This window comes from Moschus berezovskii, chromosome 8 (assembly GCF_049115385.1).
Source record: "Moschus berezovskii isolate FMDL1 chromosome 8, NW_MosBer_1.0, whole genome shotgun sequence".
Taxonomy (NCBI): Eukaryota; Metazoa; Chordata; class Mammalia; order Artiodactyla; family Moschidae; genus Moschus; species Moschus berezovskii.
This window is the reverse complement of record NC_142467.1, coordinates 48,594,272-48,602,980: the sequence shown is the minus strand read 5'-3', so window position 1 is coordinate 48,602,980 and position 8,709 is coordinate 48,594,272.

Below are 8,709 nucleotides of genomic sequence, written 5' to 3'. Positions count from 1 at the left end.
AAAAAGACAAATAGCAAACGATATTGCTTATACGCAAATCTAAAAAGAATGATACAAACGACCTTACATATAAAACCAAAACATACTCACAGACTTAAAGAACGAATTTATGGTTACCAGTGGGGAAGGGTTGGGGGGGGCATAAATTGGGAGATTGTAATTGACATAGACACCCTTCTATATATAACACAGATAACTAACAAGGACCTTCTGTATAGCACACGGAATGTTCTTCAATATTCTATAACAACCTAAATGGGAAAATAATTTAAAAAATAATAGATACATGTACATGTATAACTGAATCACTTTGCTGTACATCTGAAACTGACACATTGTTATCAACTGTACTCCACTATAAAATGCAAAGTTAAAAAAAGGCAGGGGAGAGATTCTTGAACCTGAGAAAGTCTGGGTGTCTGTGCATTTTTCATCAGAGAAGGCCCATGGCTCCCTTCAGGTTTTGAAAGGGATTAGTCAGAAATCCATGAAAGTATCTCTGCACCAGCTGACTCCCAAGACCTCTCCCAGTTACACAAATCAAGAACTCTGCCTCAGCTCTTTAGTACAGGGTGCTGGCAGACTCCTCAGATATCTGTTTACACTGTGGACAGATGTGTGCTTTTTTAGGATTGGTTGCTATAGTTCCCAGGGATCATGGGGACTAAAATTAACTTAAACGTTGTGTTTTTCTTCATAAACTAAGATAATGATTCTGATGAAAGTGAGCTGATGGAACCATTCCCAGTGTTTGGCTGGAATTCTCAAGAGGCCTTCAGTTCAGGAGCTAGAAAGCTGATTTAGCTAGGCTAAAGCTCTGGGACAAAGATCCCATCTGGGGGCTCTCTGTGGAGAGACCCTGAGCCTGGATTCCTCAGAGGAAAACTTGGGAGGTTTTCTGTCTGGGTCCTCCCTCGCACCCTGGGGGGACAGGAGCCTCTGAAGCGAGATGACTTGGACCTAGGGTGGGAGACCGTTAGGACTAAGGCTGGTCCTCTGGCCACCACCAAGGGAAGAGAGAGAAGTACAATTGGGCCAGGGGGACTCGTCCTGGTGCCAGTCCCCGCTCGGACACCGAGGCACTGAGTGGCACAGGCGCATCCCTGCTCCTGTCTGAGCCGTACCTTCTCCACTGGTTAGTATATTGGACGGCACAGTGTGCTCATCGCTCCAGTCATGTCCAACTCTGCGACCCTGTGGACTGCAGTTCGCCAGGCTCCTCTGTCCATGGGATTCTCCAGGCAAGAATACTGGAGTGGGTAGCCATTGTCTTCTCCAGGGGGTCTTCCCAACCCAGGGATTGAATCCAGGTCTCCTGCATTGCAGGCAGGTTCATTACTGTCTGAACCACCAGGGAAGCCCCATAGTAGTCATAAGAGCCAGTATTTATTAGACACCTACTATATGCCAAGCACTGAGCTAAGTGCTTGGTGCATATTTTCTGACCTAACCTTTATGAGATAGGAACTATTATCCCCATTTTAGAGATGTGGAAAGTGAAATTTCAGATCGATAATTTGCCCAAGCTCATATACAAAGTACATGATTAAATCAGAGATTCAAATCCAGGTATAAGGGGCACCAGTGCCCAAGTGCTTAACTACACTCTACTCCTCCTAAGGTCCCCTCCATCTCTGCCATCTGTGGGCTCTGGACTGCACCACCAATGGGTGCCCACCTCCCTAGTCGGGTGTGTTGCTGACCCCACATCAGATTGGATTAGTTTTTCAGCTTGCAGAATGAGAAGTCAGCTTCTTGGAGTCCCTACCAGCTGCCCATCACCCCGTCCAGCCTCTCACCAGCTGTGCTGGTACCACCCCTGCTCCCTTGATCCTGCCCTTCTTGACATAGCACCCAGCACAGCTTTAGAAGTCCTGGGCAGTGCCCACAAGTGCACGGTGTCCAGGCTCCCATGCCTCCCAGAACATCAGCTGACTCCATCACTCATCATGGAGTCCACTCCACAGAGGCTGTATCCATAAGTAGGGCAAAGGCTGTCTTCATGCCTTTTACATTCTAACAGCTAAAGGCAGGTGATAAATGAAGTTTCAGGTTGTGATCAATTCTATGAATGAACTAAACAGGATGACTGGAGAAGGTAATGGGAGAATTATTTAATGATAGGGTGGTCAGGGTAGGCCTTTGCAGGAGGTCAATTTGGAGGAAAAAATGAATGATGAGTCAGCGAGAACGGCTGGGGGAGGAGTGTTCCAGGCAAGGGGAGAATAAGTGCCAAGACCCTGACTTCTTCAAGTGACTGAAAATGTGGCTGAAATCGCAGCTCAGAGATTTCCCTTCTCCTCCCGGCCTTCCTCATCTTCCTCTCCATCCCCTTCCTCTGCTTCATCCCTGTTCTTCATCTCCTTTCTCAGTGAATGCCACAGCCATCCTGTGAAGGAATCAGGGAAATGGGGAATTAGAACCTAGCTTGTAGATACAGAGAAACTGAGGCCCCAGTCACTCAGTGGAGATGGGACTCAAAACCAGATCTCCTGAGCCATGGCTCAGACACCGAATCTCAGGCTCCCTGAGAATCTGCTCGTCCTTCTGCTCATAACTGCAGAGCTTCTGTCACCTGAACCACATGATGGACCATCTCTGGGAGCTGAACTGGGGCCAGGTGGGCCACCAGTGTTCCCACGTACGTGCAGGACTACCTAGAGAGGAAGCAAGCGGCCCGAGCTCTGGAAACAGACGGGGAGACTCTGTCAATCTGACTTCTAGCAAGAAGGAAGGCAACCAAGCAGAAAGTTAAGTAAATAGAAGCAGTGCCAAGAAACAGCCCCTCAGGCCTCACATCAGAAGCAGTGTCAGGATCTCAGTGGTTCAGATCTCCAAGGCCGTAAATCCTGAGTGGGCCTTGCAAGTAAAAAAAAAAAAAATTAATAAGTTTTGTGTGTGGAAACTTGAGGGCCTGGGGGTCCCCTTGGAACAATTATGAGTAAACTAGAAAGAGAGATGACAATTTCTAATATTTCTCAACAGACACTGGGCAAAATGCTTATGTTCATTATCTCTTTTAAACTTCACTTAATATACACACTTAGCTAGGATATTAGTTTTCCATTATTGCTATAATAAATTATCACAAACTTGGTGACTTAAAACACACATTTATGACTTTATGTTTCTGGAGATCAGAGGTCCTAAAATCAGGGCCTTGGCAGCGCTGTGTTCCTTCTGAAGGCCTGAGGGGAGAATCTGTGTCCTTGCCTTTTTCAGCTTCTAGAGGCCAGCCGCCTTGCTTGGCCTGTGGCCTGTTCTCCGTCCTCCAAGCACATCTTTCCAACCTCTGTTTCCAGTGTTGCATCTCCTTTTTCTGACTTTGACCCTCTCACCTCCCTCTTATAGAGACTCTTGTGATTACATTGGGCCTACCCAGATAATCTAGGATAATATTCCCATCTCCAAAGCCTAACTTCACCTGCAAAGTTGGTCCCTTTGGCCATATTTATAGTTACAGGAATAAGAACATGGACTTCCTGGGGGGGGGGGCATTATTTTGTCTACCATAGGGAGGTACAATTGCCTCCCAGGTGGCATTAGCGGTAAAGAACCCACCTGCCAATGTAGAAGATGCAGAAGACTCGGGTTCAGTCCCTGGTTGGGAAGATCCCCTGGAGGAGGAAAATACAACCCACTCCAGTATTCTTACCTGGAGAATCTCATGGACAGAGGATCCTGGAAGACTATAGTCTATGGGCTTGCAAAGAGTCAGAAACGACTGAAGTGACTTAGCTCGCAAGCAGGGAGGTGCAATTACCGTTCCCATTCCAAAGATGAGGAAAGAAAGGTTCAGAGAATTAAATAGCTTGCTCAAAGTCCCACTGTTGTAAAGCTAGGAATCTACGTAAGTAGCTTAACTCCAGACCCCAGCTCTCTGACACTTCCCTAATCACAACCCTGCCTGTGCCATGTTCTTGGTGAGGCTCCCTCCCTTCCCCCATCTGCCCCAAGCCCACCCATCCTTTGAGCTCAGGCTGAATCTTTGTTAGCCTTTCAAAGTTTAAAGCTGATAGGGCCCTTCAGCTCTATCCAGGCCTACTCCTCCTTGTATGGCTGGGGAAATGGAGGATTGTAGAGCCCAAGGTCACAGTATAGAAAGCTAGGCTTAGTGCCCTCGTCTCCAGGCCCAAGCGGAGGCCAACTATGGCTGCCCCAAGTCTCTGCAGGCAGGGACTGGGCCACCTGATCCCTTTGGACTTAAGATTATGTATCAAAACTCTGACACGCACCATTTGTGCATCTGGCTGAAGGTCAAGGCTGCCGAACTAAGACAGCCCGGGCACAGGGAGACTGACTCAGCCTGTCTTCCTGTTACTGTATCTTTCCCCAGGCTGGCCCTCCCATTGGCTGAAGGGCACAAAGAGCCCATTGTTTTCTGGTCATTGGTCCCCTGGGCAGAGTGGCTGATGATCAGGGCAAGGCCAAAAGGAGAGGAGGATGGAATTCCATGTCAGCACCCACTGTGCTCTCAACACTCCCACCAGCAAATTCACATTCTCCCTCAGCTCTCTATGGCTCATAAAGGGCTTTTATTCCCATATCTTAGGGAGCAGCACAGTCAGTCCCTCAGGTAGAAAAGTAAGGATTCACTCAGCACATTCAGGGCTTGAGCAGACAGAATGTTCTGCTCATGGTCACCCAGATGGCCCAGGTGAAGCTGAAATGACCACTCCAAACTGGCCCGAGGCTCTTTCTACTAACCAGTTGCCTCTACGTGGGGTCAAGGGAGAGCTTACCGAGGCATCTCCTTCTCCACTGAGGTGGCAAAGCATTCACCATGTGTTGGCTGCATTTCTTCGAGTTGACACAAACCACCACCCCCCACCAATGAACAGTGTTTGAGCTGCAGTTAGGTTCTGCCCTTAATAGGACCCTGCGGCGGTCCTGCTTGTAGTCTATCCTTGAGTGGCCTATCTTTTCTCTGCACCTCGATTTTCTTGTCTTATTAAATAAGCATGATTATATATCTGACCCTCCTGAGTACAAAGTCAGTGTTAGATTCAAGAGAGAGTAGGTCTCAGAGAGTGAGTTAACAAGAGCAAAGTTGAAAGGCCCAATTTTGGAGTCAGATCTCTGGGCCTGGATCCTGTGGCAAGTGACTTAACTCTAAAATTCTGGGCAGGGACTCCTCTGGTGGTCTAGTGGTTAAGACTCTGCATTTCTACTGCAGGGGGCTAAGGTTCAAGCCCTGGTCAGGGAATTTAAGATCCTGCAGACTGCGAGGTACAGCCAAAAATTAAGGAAAAAAAAAAACAAAACAATAAAACTTGGGGCATAGTATTTCAGCTCCAACCTCAGTTTTTTCAAATGTAATGGTACAATCCACCCCCTTCCCAGCGCCCTGCCTTTATGAGGATCTTATTAGGATTAAATGAAATTATATATGTAATGTGTTTGGCTCACTGTTTCATATCCTGCCCTATCAAGAAATGTGAGTATCTTATCATTAGAGCATTAAAAATTTCCCAAAGCATGTCCACATACTATTAGTCCTCAGATAAAAAGGGGGACCCTGGGTTCAAGTGAGTTTGGGAAGTGTGGCATCAGCCACCTTCCTCATGGCTATTTCTGAGGCACAAGACAGTGTTAAAGCATCTGAAAAGTTCTGCAGGAAAGAAATCTTTTTTTTTTTTGTCTGTTTGTTTGGGCTGTGCCATGTGGCATTCAGGATCTTATTTCCCCGACCAGGGAAAAACTTTATGTGTACCTCTTTTGAATGTGTCCCACAGAACTCAGTTTCCATGAAAATGCCTTTGAGGGACGTCTGTTGGATTCAATGTCTGTGTCCAGGAAGGTGAAGTAACTTGTTCTGGGTCATGAGGCCAGTGAATGGTAGACCCGGGACTTGACCCAAGCTCATGAATTCTTTGGCATAGTGCTCTATCAAAGCACGCTGAGGAAAGGCCTCCTGCTAGAGATATAGACAGGTCATCATCAAGTTGCTCAGTCGTGTCCAACTCTGTGACCCTTATGGTCCACCAGGCTCCTCTGTCCATGGGATTCTCCAGGCAAAATACTGGAGTGGGTGGCCATTTCCTTCTCCACGGGATCTTCCCGACCCAGGGATCAAACCTAGGTTTTATCCGCCAGCATTGTAGGTGGATTCTTTACCATCTGAGCCACCAGGGAAGCCCAGAAATGTAGACAAATTCCCTCTAAATGTCAAAGGTTCGTGTACAGAGTAGATAGACTTTTACTCTTTCTTTGAGGTCCTGTATCCATGACTGAGGATGCCAGGCTCCCTCCGGACTGAGCTCTCTCCCCGTAGCCCTGGGTGGGGTTGGAGGAGCTCGAGGATGGATTAGTTCTGCCTCTCCTATCCCTGGCTCTGTAACACTCCTGCTGCTGGTCTGGGTCCAGGGAACACTCACACGCAGGCACCAATTTTCTCCTGAAACCCCACATGCCTGGAAATGTTTTCTGAAGGAGGGGGAAAGCCCAATAACCCAGTCCAGCAACGTGGCAGATCTTACGTGTTCCCTGACGTGGCCCGCAAACCAAGCCTCTCTTCTGTTTTAGCAGCTGTGGACCCAGGGGTAATGACAGCCCCGCCAGTCCAGCGACGTGGCAACCGGTGCTGTGACTCAGCTGACCTGGGGGACAGCCTAGAGCCTCCATCCTTCTTTTCTGGGTCTCAGGAGACGGGGACACAGAAGGGAGATCTGGATTAACCAATTACCAATTAACCCCTTACCTCTGTCTCCAAGTCTCTTTTCCCCCACCATTGCCTGGCAGACTCACTCTCTTCTGGGGCTGATCCAGTAGGTCATCTCTCCCCAGTCCTGGCTTCAGTTCTCAGACAGCAGCTTCTTGTAATGAATCTTTGAGACTTGCCACACCAGTGACGTTCACACAAGCTTCTATGGGAGTTTCATAGAGCAGCCTTAAGGAGACATAAAGAAAGCCAAAGGGGCAGATCTCCAGATTCCCAGTCCATCTCTGCCTTCAACCAGAGCAGAGCTACATTAAAAAAAAAAAATTATTGGAGTATAGCTGATTTACAGTGTTGGGTTAGTTTTAGGTGTACAGCAAAGTGAATCAGTTGTGTATAAACATATGTCTTTTTTTTTAGATTCTTTTCCCATATAGGCCATTAGAGTAGAGTTCCTGTGCTACACAGCAGGTCCTTATAGGTTACCTAGAGCAGAACGACTTTTACCTGTCTGACATATCAGACTTTTGCCTAAGATTTCATTACTTAAGAAAAAAATTGACATGCACGAGTTTATTTTTAGTCCATTGGCTTTACCAGTGAAGAAAATAATGAGCAAAGAGAGAGAGAGCAATCTGTCCCAAGACACAGAGTATCACAAACTCACAAGCTGTACCTGGCCCCGTGGGAAAGGGAAGAGCTCCATGAGCCAAGTGTGAGCCCCGGACAATGTCAGACCCACTCCCCAGAAGCTTGAAGTCTCCTCACCCCAGGTAGGCAGCCATGAGGAAAGGGCTCCATCCACCTGTCTGGTACATCCCTGGAGGAGAAACCAGGGTTACCAGGGAGACAGGGTCATCATCTTTGGGGGCAGGCAGGTGACAGGTGTGAGAAGTTCCTCTAGGCAATGTGCTGGATCTGGTGGGGGCCCTTGGTCAACGTGGAGAGAACATGCCCCACCCAGAGGCTCTCAGATCACTTACCCCCTTTTTAAATGTTTTCTCCTTCAAAAATAATCCATCTGCTGGAAGTATCTCTTATCAGCCACCAGTCTGGCAGCTTTTTTGATGGGAGCTGGGGCTGGTTCACCCTTCCCGAAGGTCCCTCTTCTGTATCCTTCTGGGAGAAAGATCAATGTCTTACTTTCTGGTTATGAAAACTTTAAAGAGACCTAGCCTTGTGCTTCCTTCTCTCTGCTAATCTCTCCCTCTTCTCCATCTTCTCATTTCCCATCTTCCTTTTTTTTTATCTGAACCCTTTCTTTTTCAAATCCCTTATGACTATACAGTGGAAATGAGAAATAGATTTAAGGGACTAGATCTGATAGACAGAGTGCCTGATGAACTATGGATGGAGGTTCGTGACATTGTACAGGAGACAGGAGTCAAGACCACCCCCAAGAAAAAGAAATGCAAAAAAGCAAAATGGCTGTCTGAGGAGGCCTTACAAATAGCTGTGAAAAGAAGGGAAGTGAAAAGCAAAGGAGAAAAGGAAAGATATACCCATTGGAATGCAGAGTTCCAAAGAACAGCAAGGAGAGATAAGAAAGCCTTCCTCAGTGATCAATGCAAAGAAATAGAGGAAAACAATAGAATGGGAAAGACTAGAGATCTCTTCAAGAAAATTAGAGATATCAAGGGAACATTTCATGCTAAGATGGGCTCAATAAAGGACAGAAATGGTATGGACCTAACAGAAGCAGAAGTTATTAAGAAGAGGTGGCAAGGATACACAGAAGAACTATACAAAAAAGATCTTCACGACCCAGATAATCAAGATGGTGTGATCACTCATCTAGAGCCACACATCCTAGAATGTGAAGTCAAGTGGGCCTTAGGAAGCATCACTATGAATAAAGCTAGTGGAGGTAATGGAATTCCTGTTGAGCTATTTCAAATCCTGAAAGATCACGCCGTGAAAGTGTTACACTCAATATGCCAGCAAATTTGGAAATCCCAGCAGTGGCCACAGGACTGGAAAAGGTCAGTTTTCATTCCAATCCAAAAGAAATGCAATGCCAAAGAATGCTCAAACTACCTACTGCACAATTG